This window comes from Meles meles, chromosome 15 (assembly GCF_922984935.1).
Source record: "Meles meles chromosome 15, mMelMel3.1 paternal haplotype, whole genome shotgun sequence".
Taxonomy (NCBI): Eukaryota; Metazoa; Chordata; class Mammalia; order Carnivora; family Mustelidae; genus Meles; species Meles meles.
Genome location: NC_060080.1, coordinates 75,886,665 through 75,900,022, shown reverse-complemented (window position 1 = coordinate 75,900,022; position 13,358 = coordinate 75,886,665).

Sequence of the window (13,358 nt, the reverse complement as noted above, 5' to 3'; positions counted from 1 at the left end):
CAACCTCTTCATTCTTGACATATTGACAGTTAGACTTGACAATTCTTTGTTGAGAGGGAGTATCCTCTACGTTAGAGTATGGTTAGTAGGATCCCTGGCTTCTACCCACTAGATACCAATGGTAGACCTACTCTTCACTTGTGATAACCAAGTATGACTCTGGGTATTGCCAGATCACCCTCAGTTAGGAACCAAAGGGCTAGATTTAACTAAGGACTGTTAAACAGAGGACTGTTTCTCCTTAACTGCAGTCCAAAAGCAGGACAAGACTTGGAAGAGCAGATGAGCACCGAGGAATAATGTATAGCATTTTTGAATCATTATATTGTACACCTGAAATGAATATGACACTGTATGTTAACTATACTGGAATTAAAATTAAGCAACTTAATTAAAAAAAAAAAACAACAAAAACAGCTGAACTAACTGACTATCCCAGGGCTTTCCCAGAATTCAAGTTTTTGTGTATGGGGTGCTTGTTGAAGGAAGGGTAAGAAATGATTCTGAGCTCCAGGTAGCCCCAGTCTACCTATTCCTACTTCTTGGGAACAAGTGACATAGTAAATGACCATGATCCAATATACTGAGTTAATACCATATAAACATTAAGTTTTCAGCTTTGTTAGTGATTAAATAAAAAGATCCATTCCCTAGGGTTTGGGTTCTGGCTAAATTGCTATACTTTCTTTGCAGAGTGCTTGATTTAGAATGTTTGGAAAGATCTGAGTACTCCCTAGACATTGGGGTTCCTGAGAATTTGAAGATAAGGCCTAAAGAAAAGTGAATCTTTTTTTTTTCTTTCGAAGTCTGAGAACAGCCATGATCAACACTAACTGTGCTTAGTTACCTGAAAATTTTGAATTATTTCCTCCACTTTGATTCATTCAAAGTCTTCAACAACTAGCTTGCTTTTTGATTACTAGCATCATTATTGTTGGGGCTGATTCCACGTTAAAACCTGTTAAACCCCTACGGCCTGCTGGGCCGACTTAGCCATAGTGATGCCATGTTGCCTTGGTAGCCATTTTGTTGTTTAATAAATGCCTCAGCAGTTACTAGTATCAGTTCCGGGTAACTGTTACTAAAACACACAGGTAAGAGACATCCAATCAGCCAAAGCCACAAATGTAGATGTCTGTGGTTGTGCCCTATAAAACTAGCCTGTAAGACCAAGGGGTGGTCGCTCTCTTCGGAGGCAGCCCTGGCCAGTCAGTCTGACTTCTAATGCTTGGCATAGAATAAAGCTTTACATAACTTTCACTTTGTCTCAGCCTCGTTCCCCTGGCTTGGCATAGAATAAGGCTTTGCATAACTTTCACTTTGTCTCAGTCTCGTTCCTTTGATAATGGACCCAGCATTTGGGGGCTCGTCCGAGATCAAAGGCTGAGAACTGAGCCAGCATCAGTATTTCTGGGAAAAGTGTCCGGAGGTAAGACCTCCAGATTTTATTCTGTGAGATCCGGTCTGTCTGTCTGGTTATGGAGCTCCAGGGTATGGCCCACCAGGGAGAAGCTGGATGCAGCATTGCTCTCCAGGGCTGGAGTGAATGCGGGGAAGCCCCATCCCTCTTCTGGTAGATCGCCAAGGGGTTTGAGTCCCCCTAGGTTGTTAGGGGACTGAGAAAATCCCCACCAGCGCGTGGTTGCAGGGGACTGAGAAAATCCCCACTGGAGACTGGGTCTGTGGTTGTCTTTGTCTTGTCTTTTTGTTGTCTGTTGTGTTGCTCATTTGTAGGGGGCCAAGAAAGTCCCCACAGGCGAATGGTTGTAGGGGACCAAGAAAATCCCTACCAGCGGCAGGTTCTGGGTAAGGGCCGCTGGGTCTGTGGTTGTCTGTGTCTTGTCTTTTTGTTGTCTGTTGTGTTGCTCATTTGTAGGGGGCCAAGAAAATCCCCACAGGTGAATGTTTGTAGGGGACCAAGAAAATCCCTACCAGCGGCAGGTTCTGGGTAAGGGCTGCTGGGTCTGTGGTTGTCTGTGTCTTGTCTTTTTTTGTCTGTTGTGCTGTTTGTTGTGTTTGAAGAAATGGGAAAACAGAGAGTAAGAGGACTCTGACTTTCATCTCTCCGTTCCTCCTAAGAGATGTGGGACTTCTCCCTTGCTCATTTCTTGTGTTAATGGCTATAACTGGAGCCAACTGTGGTTAGTCTAACTCGAGACAGAGACTTTAAGGAATATTCCCAAGCAGCTGCCAAAACTCCCTTTGTTTCAGGGAAGTTCCTTGCCTTCTCTGGCCCAACCTGGACTTCCTAGCCCCTCCCCGTGCTGGTGGGAAAGCATGGCATCTGCTCCTCTCTTGGAGCTGATGAGCTCTAAAACTGGGAATCCTTTCTCTGCCTTCTGGCAGCACTTTGTTCTGTCTCCCCCTTCTGTTTCTGCACCAGCTTGGGTGCGGCCTGCATAACTGGCCTCTAGACCATCCTTGGTGCTTCCTGCACCATGGCTCCTTCTCTCTTCACTGTCAAGGAACAAAAAGAGCACCCCCTGGACCTAAAACTCCCCACTCCAGATCTTCCCATCCGTGTCTCAGGTAAACATTAAAAGTGGAGTGGGTCCAGCTGAAACGTAAATCAGTATTTAAACTAAGTTAAGTTTGTTGGTTTAATTAAGATAGTCATGTCTTTAAAGTTACAGCAGTAAATGTGAAACATCAAAGTTTACTGAAGGTCAAATAAGCTCATGTTATTTGTTAAAATCTGTTAGCAAAGAAATAACTGAACTGATGTTTAATTGTCTGTCTCAAAGTTTTAATGGGTAATTATTAAAGTAGCCTTCAAAATCTCTGTTAACCTGAAACTTTAAAGGTTTGCTTGGATGACAAATGGAATTAAATTTGTTGGACATCTAGGTCTTAACAAAATAGGATAAAATACTAAAGCATTAACTACTGGAACCAGGTTTGTGCTTTTGACTTCTTACTGCAAAAAAACTGTTGGTAAGCATGTTTTGTGCTTAACTGATCCATAAATTTGCCATCTATAGAATTCTGTTGTAAGTGTTCACAATTGGTTAATACTTAGCCATCACTAGAGACCAAAGTGTTTCTAAGAATAAAAAATTCTGCTAACTGTAACTAAGACTGTTGGAAGTAAGGAAAACAACCCTATATGTAAAAAAGATACATTAGAATAAAGGAATGGAAATACATTTTGATAAAAGATAATTTTGTCCTAAATGAGACAATTGTTTGGGAAAAAAATGGCTTGGAACAAAACCTAGATGCAAAAAAAACCAAAAAAAACAAAACAGTTGTAAAAGGTTTATAAAGGGAAATCTTCAAAAAAGAAATCTTAGGCATAGTCAGGACAGACTAAAATTAAAATGAGTTTTAAAATGTAGCACATCAGAATGATAAATACACATAAAATGACTCCATGTATTCTAGACTAAAACTTAAATTTTAGCAATTGTCAACAAGATTTAAATTGTAAATGAGATCTCTTTGACTCATAAAGCTTTTCCTTGGTAAGCTAAGTTACTCAGAAAGTACTGTTAACCAATGATAAACCTGGGGTTACATTTGGGTAAATGCTGTAACTATTATAGAAATTCTATGCATTCCCTAAAGTTTTAACCTTTTGATAAAATCATCACTTGATATTGTAATTATTGAAATATTATGCATCACAGAAGTAACCTGATTTTCTTGCCAGTTAAATTGTAAAACCATATTTATTCTGAGTTTTTGTTACTTATAATTGTTCTAATTCTCTTGTAAAATACTTCTTACTTCAAAAGAGATTCATATAAAGGAATTTCAGGACAAATGCAGGTATTTGATATGTTAAAAATCCTAGAACTAAAATGGGTAAGAATTTCCAGAACTAAGTAAAAGCTGCATTCAGACTAAACCAGAATTAGTAACATGGGACTAGACGAACTGATGTATGCTCTTCCAGAGTAGGGAAACTTTTTCTTAAGTTTCTGTAACAGAGATGTAAAAATATTCATTTGTAAACAAATCAAAGCATTCAACTTTTCTCTCTATCAGAACCCTCTAAAACTCAAAAGGTCTCAGCAAGTATTCTTTCTTCCATGGCAATCAGTCATTTGCATAAGTTCAATAAGAATCTGTTCTCCTTGCAACAGGACACCATTGGAATCGCTGGTTATTTTACCCAGGATTTGACTGGAATATCATATTTAAGAAAGACTCAGATATGACCAGAAAGCTTAAAGGAACTAAGGTTGACTTTATAAAACCTGGAGCCATAAAGCCCCTTGAAACTGTTGGCCTGGTACCTTGCTTACAGAGTTCCCAGCAGACTCACAAGGCAAGTAAAGAATGACACCTCCTGGCAGATGCAGGAAACTCAAGTTACTGTGGGGACGTCAGAAAGAGGAATTTGCCCAAATTGACTGCAGGCATATCTGATGGCAAGTACTTGGTTTGGCTTCTGGCCTGGAGAGGTTATTACAAGTTCAACCTAGAGATTCCTTATAAAAAGTTCCAGCAAAGCAGATTCTAAAAGATCTATATGATCACTCACTGTTCTTGCTGAGCTTATGTAAATAATTAGGCCAAGTTTGTTAAAACTGGACTTGTTTTTCAAATAAATTAGTCCTGATTTGGCTATCTCTGCAAATGACGGTTATTTTAGAAAGAAAAATTATGTTTCAGTAACACACCTTTGTGAATATTAAGTTCTAAATTTTGTTGTCTTTAAATGTTTGTTTACCTAAGCTAGACAACTTGCGGTAAACTTCAGAGAAGTTACACAATAACTCGCTTAGACAATCTTACCTAATATTCTCTAGGGATAATAACAGAACCTATTGGATACAAATGTATGTTAGTTTTTATAGATACCTTTTCACGCTGGGTAGAAATTTTTCCGCCAAACATGAGATGGCAGAAGTAGTAGCCAAAAAAGCTACTAGGAAAAATAATTCCTAGGTATGTGTTGCCTCTCGTGATCGGTTCAAACAACAGCCCTGCATTTGTGAGTTCAGTCTCATAGGTATTGACCAAGGCCATGGGCACTAATTGGAAACTACACTGTGCCTACCTGCCCCAGAGTTCTGGACAAGTAGAGAAAATAAACCTGACTCTTAAAGAGACCTTGACAAAATTAATTCTGGAAACTGGCAGTGGATGGGTGGATCTCCTTCCCTGCGCCTTCCTTAGGGCACGATGTACACCCTACTTAAACAAGGTAATCCCATTTAAAATAATGTTTGGGAGACTCCCTCCACTCTGCGCATGGCTACAAGAGGTTGCCCTAGCGGAAATGACTGATAAATCTATACTCCAGTCACTACAGGCACTAGAGTCTGTCTCAAAAAAAGCCCACACAGGGATCCAAGCTGCCTACACTGAGACAGAGATGGAGATGGAAACACATCCTTACCAACCTGGAAACTTGGTTTGGATATGCTGCCACTGAATAAAAACTTAAAGCCTCGCTGAAAGGGACCATTCACTGTCATCCTGACCACCCCCACAACAGTAAAAGTAAAAGACATCAGGACTTGGAACCCTGTTCCTACTCAGCAGCAGCCAGGAAACCCCTCATCAGCCTAAAACAGCCCAATGGACCATAATGGTCCCTACTATCTTCACTAACTTGCTTAAGGCCCCCACCGGAGCCTGGTTGGCTTGCAGTTCAGAAAGAGTCAAAGAATTGACTAATCACCAAAGAAAAGGGGGGAATATTGGGGCCAATTCCACGTTATAACCTGTTAAACCCCTAGGGCCTGTCTAGGCCTACTTAGCCATAGTGACGCCATGTTGCCTTGGTAGCCATTTTGTTGTTTAATAAATGCCTCAGCAGTTACTGATACTAGTTCCAGGCAACTGTTGCTAAAACACATACCTAAAACAAGGCCATTTTGTTGTTTAATAAACACCTCAGCAGTTACTAGTATCGGTTCCGGGTAATTTTACTAAAACACACAGGTAGGAGACATCCAATCAGCTAAAGCCACATATGTTTATGTCTGCGGTTGTGCCCTATAAACCTAGCCTGTAAGATCAAAGGGTGGTCGCTCTCTTTGGAGGTGGCCCTGGCCACTCAGTCTGACTTCTAATGCTTGGCATAGAATAAAGCTTTACATAACTTTCACTTTGTCTCAGCCTCATTTCCCTGGCTGGTCAGTCTAACTTCTAATGCTTGGCATAGAATAAGGCTTTGCATAACTTTCACTTTGTCTCAGTCTCGGTCCTTTGACAACGGACCCAACAATTATTCGTTTGTAGGGCCTGCCATTATTTATTATTGGTTCTATGCTTCTCTGACACTGGGAAAATTTACCAACCAAGTCACATTTAAAAACAAACAAACACCCTTTCTGGTCAATATAGAGAAGAAAGGATGTTTAGTATAGGTCCCTTTATGTTTTAACTAAGGAGTTCTATAAAAATAACATTTTTCAGTGGTTTAATCTGTGAGTCAACTGGTTGTATACCATTTTATGGGGGAAGAGCACATATTTTAAATTGCCTTGCCATTTGTTGTGAAGTATTTGACTAGCTGCTTCCATCCTATGGGAAAAAAATACTGTCAAAATATATAATTCAGGATAATGGAACATAATTACTCAAATATTATAGAATCAGACTAAGACATATTATGCAATAGGACTTGTTTCAAAATATTTGGTTTTTCTCATTTTGTTTTCTTTTAGGATAGATCTTTTTGGTTAGATTTTATTTATTTATTCAAGAGAGTGAGCGGTGTTTGGTGGTGAGGGCAGGTAGTGGCAGAGGGAGAGGGAGAAGCAGGTTCCCCACTGAGGTCTATGGAGGGCTTGATATCAGGTTCCTGGGATCAACAGGAGCTGTAGGCAGAGGCTTAACTGAGTGAGCCACCCACACAACCCACAGGATGGATACTTTTGAAATAGGGTTTTACTATCTAGAGGCTTGGCCAAAATTTGTTTCAAAACCAACAATAAGTTTCCTTGTATGTAAAAGTTTCACTTTACATGTAAGGAAAATGCAAACAGGTAAGTGGAGAGATTTGCCTACGTTTGTAATGTGAGCTTGGAAGCTCTATTCCAAGCAGATGGTACATTTAATGACCATTCTCCATGTTAAATGTCATCACTTTGCCCCCCCCTTTTTGAAGCAGCATGAGAGGAGGGTATGTTAGACTTCTGCCCCTTTTCACATGATGGAACACTCAGGCATCACTCATATTTTACACTCTGTATATGACCGTACTGCCTATCATTAGGGTCATAAAGCTGAAATTTCAGGAAGCTAAGAGATGGAAAGAACTGAATTTGGCTGAAAGATAACAACATTTTTTATTTTGATAAAAAATGAAAACTATCAGCATAAGTGCTTTCAATTAGTGTCTTCAGGGCGTGTTCAAACAAAGGAAGTAAATGTTGCAAATTAGAAATCCACAGTTCCTTTATCTGTTCCTGCTTTGATAAACTGTGTGGTCCTAATAAACCATTTATTCTGGAGTTACCTTCATTCTTCACTCTTGTTTCTTCTGGAAAAAAAATCCTAAAACATCCCATGATCACCCTCAGAATGCCCAGAAGTGGTAATCTCTAGTGCTGGTGAGAATATGGGGAAAGAGATTCTTATTCACTCTTGGCTGGACTGTAAACAACCTTCGTAGAAAGTTATCTGACAGAGCTAATTAAAATTTACAATATATATACCCATCTGAACAGCAATTCCACTTCTAACTACTTATTTACTACATCTAAAATACCAGTATTTTTGTATCTAATTTATTTTATTTTTATTTTATCTGGTATTTTATATACCAGATATAAAATTACCAGTATTTAAAGATACACATGTAAGAAATTTATCACATGGCTTTTGGCAACAAAGAACTGGAGACAGGCTCAATTATTGTCAATAACTGAATAATTGAACCAATTAGTCCACATTTTAAAATGTGATAGGTACATCTTTTTGAAAGTGATAGATACAGATCTATATAAATTGACTTGGCAAGATATCCATGATGCATTTATAAAGTGGGAAACCAGTTTACAAAATACAATACATTATCATCCTATTTGATATGAAATCCTTATATTTGTGAGTGTTTTGTATTTATGTTTAACAAGGAAAATATGAATGAATACATCCTAAATTAGTAGTAGATAAATAAAAATATTACTTTTTCTTAAGATGTATTAATACTCTTTGTATAGTTGCAAGAAGCGTATTATTTTTTTTAAAGGAGCATATTACCTTTTTTTAAAGATTTATTTGATAGAGAGAGCACAAGCAGGGGAGCAGTAGGTGATGGGGGGGGGGTGTGCAGAGAGGGAAAAGCAGGATCCCTGAGGAGCAGAGAGCCCAATATGGGGCTTGGTCCCAGGACTCTGGGATCATGACGTGAGCTGAAGGCAGATGCTTAACAACTGAGCCACCCAGGTGTCCCTGGAATGTATTACTTTTAATGAACAATATTTTTTCCAATATTTTATTATGAAAAGTATCAAACCTACAGCAAAGCTGAAATAATATGACATTATGCATCCATATACATACCTCTTGGATTCTACCCTGTTAACATTTACTATACTTGCTTTATCATATATCTATCCATTTACCTATATTATGGCTTTCTTAGCCACAAACCCAAATATTACACAATTCAACACATTATATTTGTTTCTGAAAATATCTAGGAGTTATATAAATACATCTGCCAAAGCAAATGGTTCAAAGAAGATCAAAGTTTTTCATGGCTAACTTAGCATGTGTCTGGCTTCTCACAAAAGTCTAGATCTAATGTTTGTGATTACATATTTTGGGCTACAAAAATAACAAAAGTGGTTATTTAACATAGTTCTCTATAACAACAGGAAACAATATCCAGTAGGGCCACTACAAATATCTTTCATCATGCTCTTCTCATCATGTTAAGACATAGAATAAGGCAATTTTGATGATGAAAGGCTGAGATGCATTATCCTTTAGTTTCTTGTTACTCTGGCAGGTAATTGCATTTGTATGAACAATGAGAATATCTCATTTTCCGTGGATTCTTCTCATCTGAATTTGAAGTGTAATTTTAGTCTGTGGAATGTTTTTGGTCATAGCCTACTACATGGTGGCATAGATGGTTGCTGATGCAATGTGCTAGGGAGGAGGCACTGAAGAAAGGCCTGCAGCCCCCAAACATTCTGCCCTCCAGCTGGCTAGATTTCAGAATCCCTGATGGCTGTCAATTTCCAAAAGGACAAAAGACTCCGCCAGTGAATAGACTTTATGACAAAATATTTCCTCTCTGCCTTGTTTAAGAATCTATTGTTGACTCACAGGGGATTTGGGATATGAAGTCCTTGGGTAGGAACGTTGCATAGCTAAATATTCTTTGGTACAAAAGAGCAACAGTACAGAATCACTCTGATCAGAGAAACAAGGTTGGAACAAAGGGATCTGTGGTTGTGAGCTCTGTCATTTCCGAGGCTCATGATAAAGTATGTATGATACAAAAGACAATGACTCTGAGCATGCCATTGCCCTCAGGCTGGTTTCTGAGGAAAACGATCTGCTCAAAGTATCCTTTAATGTTGATCAATACCAGACTGTTTTCTCTTTAACTTCTTGAAGACTGGCTAGCTTAGGAGAACCAAGAGGACTTCAAAGTCCCATTACTGTGTGTATGTATATATTCCACAGGTACTTATTGAATAGTTACAAAGTGCCATACTCTGTGCTAGGTAGTGGAAACATAAAAACAAAAAAGCTGACATTTTAGTCTTTGAAAATTTCAGTATTTAGTGGGAAAAAAAGACTTGGAAACCCCGAAAATAATTTTAAAAATAAAATAAAGTCTTATAAGCAATAGCATAGACTACCTATACAAAGTATTATAGGAGCACAGAATAATGAGTACCTTTTCCTAGAAGAAATTCAGAACAATTCAGAGAAATTAATTTGAGTTGGATGAGTTTAATTTTTTAAAGGGCCAGAGAGTGAAGAGAGAGAAAATGCTCATTAAGATAGCGGTACTGCAGTGGACTGAGTTTTTGTGTTGCCCTGAAATTCATATTAATCCCTAATGTGATGGTATTTGAAAGAGAGGCCTTTAGGAGGTAATGAGGTCATGAACATGGAGGCCTTGTGATGGGATTAGCGCCCTTACAAGAATAGATGACAGACAATTTCTTCCCCTCTGCCTCTCTGCTCTTTGCCATGTAAAGATACAGCAGGAAGATGATCATTTACAAACTAGGAAGTGCCCTCACCATATATCTGTGGGTTCCTTGACCTTGGACTTCCTAGCATCCAGAACGATAAGAAATAAATGTCTCTTTTTAAAGCCACCAAGCCTATGGTATCTTGTTATATAATAGCCTGAGCTGATTAAGACAAGTACTCGCTAACCAATCAGAATGGATGACATAAATCATAGTGGTTAGTTGTCACTAAGCAAGGGCAGAGAGATGGCCACACTCAATGGATAAATTTCACAAGGCTGTAAAATGAGGTATTTTCCAGGGAGGATGGTCCAGTATCAATGGGGGCCCTAAACATCATGAAGGCAATGAGAAACCTGGAGTGTAAGCAGCTGGCATGGGAGAAAAGGTGTTGATAAAAAGATGGAAAAGGTCAATAAAAATAAATTTTGCCTTCTTAATCATTTTTCTTAGCATCAGTCCTAATCAATTTCAGCCCACAAGAGTCCTTGTATCCAAATCGAGATGGCATTAAAAATATGGAAAGAAGAAAATCAGTACCCATGGCTTGAATAAAGAGCTGAACTCAGCATGTACCATAGAGGGTGTTTAGATCTAACTCCACACCTTTTAAATTCTGCAATGTGATGAGCTTTGAAAGCATGCTGTGTCCACTCCAGAATTTCAAGTACCTGTTGTAAAAAGAGCATAATCCCGGCACTCGAGTTGTACCTAATTTCTCACAGACAGTGTTAGTTTATGAAGGTGTGTGTGTGTGTGTGTGTGTGTGTGTGTGTGTGTGTATTTCTGTACTTTGATCTTTTTGGATTGTAGCTGCCTTATAGATGTGAAAGGTCACATCGAGGTCACAGAGATTTTTGTCTTAGAAAAGCAGCCACTGACTATGGACTGGTTCTCAGAGAACATCTCAACAGTAACACACTGTGAGGGGTCATGAGGAATCATGAAAATATGTCTTGAAATCTCTATTTCTATTTAGATGCCAGAAGTAATACTGCATTTCTCAGAACTAACAGAATTGCTTGATGCTTCTCTAAGATAATAGGTAGGCATGACTTTTTTTAATTAAAAAAAATCTTAACATGAGAATTTGGCTACATATGTGAAAAGCAAATTGGGTATAAAACACTAGCTTCATAAGAGGCAAAGGGATTTTTCAGGTGGTTTGCAAGAAATAGCCTTCTTGGTCAGAGAGACAGAAAATGAGTCTATATCCAGAGTGTCCTGCTTTCTGATAAAGAGAACACTAGATCAAATTATCTGGAATCAATCTTAGTTCTGATAAAGGGATGTCTCCCTCTATTGAGTACTTTGAAGAGGAGAAGGCTCTCCCTGAGCGCTAGAAGTTACACCATAAGGACAGGCCTCATTATCAAATCTTTACAACAATCTTATTTTTTAAAGATGTTATTTATTTATTTGACAGAGAGAGAGAGAGAGAGAGTTCACAAGTAGGCAGAGAAGAAGGCAGAGGGGTAGGGGGAAGCAGGCCCCTGCTGAGCAGAGAGCCCAATGCAGGGCTGGAACCCAGGACCCTGGGATCCTGACCTGAGCTGAAAGCAGAGCCTTAACCCACTGAGCCACCCAGGCACCCCAACAATCTTATGCTCTATATAAGAACACTGAGGTTCTGAAAGATGGAATGACCTGGCATGTGTGGATTTGAACCCACCTGTGTCTGCCTCTAGTGCTCTGATTTTCTCCCCCATCTTGCAGTTTCCCTTGATGACTCCCTCTTCTGCTTGGAAGCTGACCTTAACACATGTCTTCTGTGTGAAACCCCAAAGACGGCCAAGGCCCAATTCTGGGGCCTGGGAGAAAACACCTGAGAAGTGAAAGCAAACTTCTGCCAGATGATGGAGGACTGTGTGTGACAGGTTCTTCAGGCACATGTCCCTGTGTGATGTTTCAAAAACAGTTTTTCAAAAAAAACTGTGTCACACACAGTTTTCAACTTGATTCATCTTCACCCAATATTGTGAGGTCAGTGCTATTAGTATGTCTCATTTTGAAGATAAATTTCCCAAGGTCACACAATAAGTATTGGTGGTGGTGGCATTGAAACCAAGTAGTATGTGATTTTGCCATCATGTGATACATACGTGCATGTAGGCAGTATGTTTCTATTCCTTCACCTATAGAGTAAGAAAGGGGCTGTAAAAATGGTCTACCCAAAGTCTAAGGTGGATCAACTGAGTGATCATACCTTCTGTAAGTTTAATATAAGGGTTTCTAGAAGACTCTATGGTATCAGAAGAATTTTGACAGCAAGGAGAGCCTCGGATGCCAGAGTGAAGTGGCTATGTTAAGTTGGGTGGGCTCTTTGGTAAAAGACCAGCCAAGGAGCAATAGGAACATTAGCTGAAAACTCAGCAGGGAGAAGTATAGAGTGGGTTAACAGGGACCCTCCATATGGCTCCTAAAGGAATCTCTATTCAAAAACATCGTCCTTTCTCCATTACATCTATTTGAAACAGGCTTCTCCAGAGAAACAGAATCAGTAGGAGATTGATAAAATTTTAATTTTACTTTAATATATTTATAATACATGCAGTGTAAATGTAAAGGAAATTTATTAGAATGAATTGGCTCCCGTGATTATGGAAGCTGAGAAGTCCCATACTCTGCCATCTGCAAGCTGGAGACCCAGGAGGACTGGTGGTATACTTCAGTCCGAGTTCAAAGACATGAGAACCAGGGGAGCCAATGGTTTAAACCCTCAGTGCCAGAGAAAATGAGAGATGTCCCAACTCAAGCAGGGATACAGGCAGCAAAAACAGGCTAATTCCTCTTTTTTCCATCTTTTGTTCTGTTTACAACCTTAACAGATTGGATAATGCCCATCCACATTGGGGGAAGCATACTACTTTACTGAGTCCAATTCAAATGCTTATCTCATCCAGAAACATTCTTATACACACATCCAGAGATAATGTTTAATGGGCATACCCTGTGGCCAGTCATGTTGATACATGAAATTAACCATCACTCCATTTTAAGCTGCCAGAAGATGAGGGCCATGTCAGAATATTCCCCATTCCCTTCTCTTTGGGCCACGTGGGTTGACTTCCCTTCCGTGTAAATTTGCCAAAGACAAAAACTAGTAATCCCAACCACATGTCACTTAGGTAGTGATTTATTTTTTATAACTAAGGAGCCCTTGTTACAACAGGACACCAGGTACGCCAAGGGGCGACCAGGGCCCAGTCATGACCTCTGCAGACTGTGCAG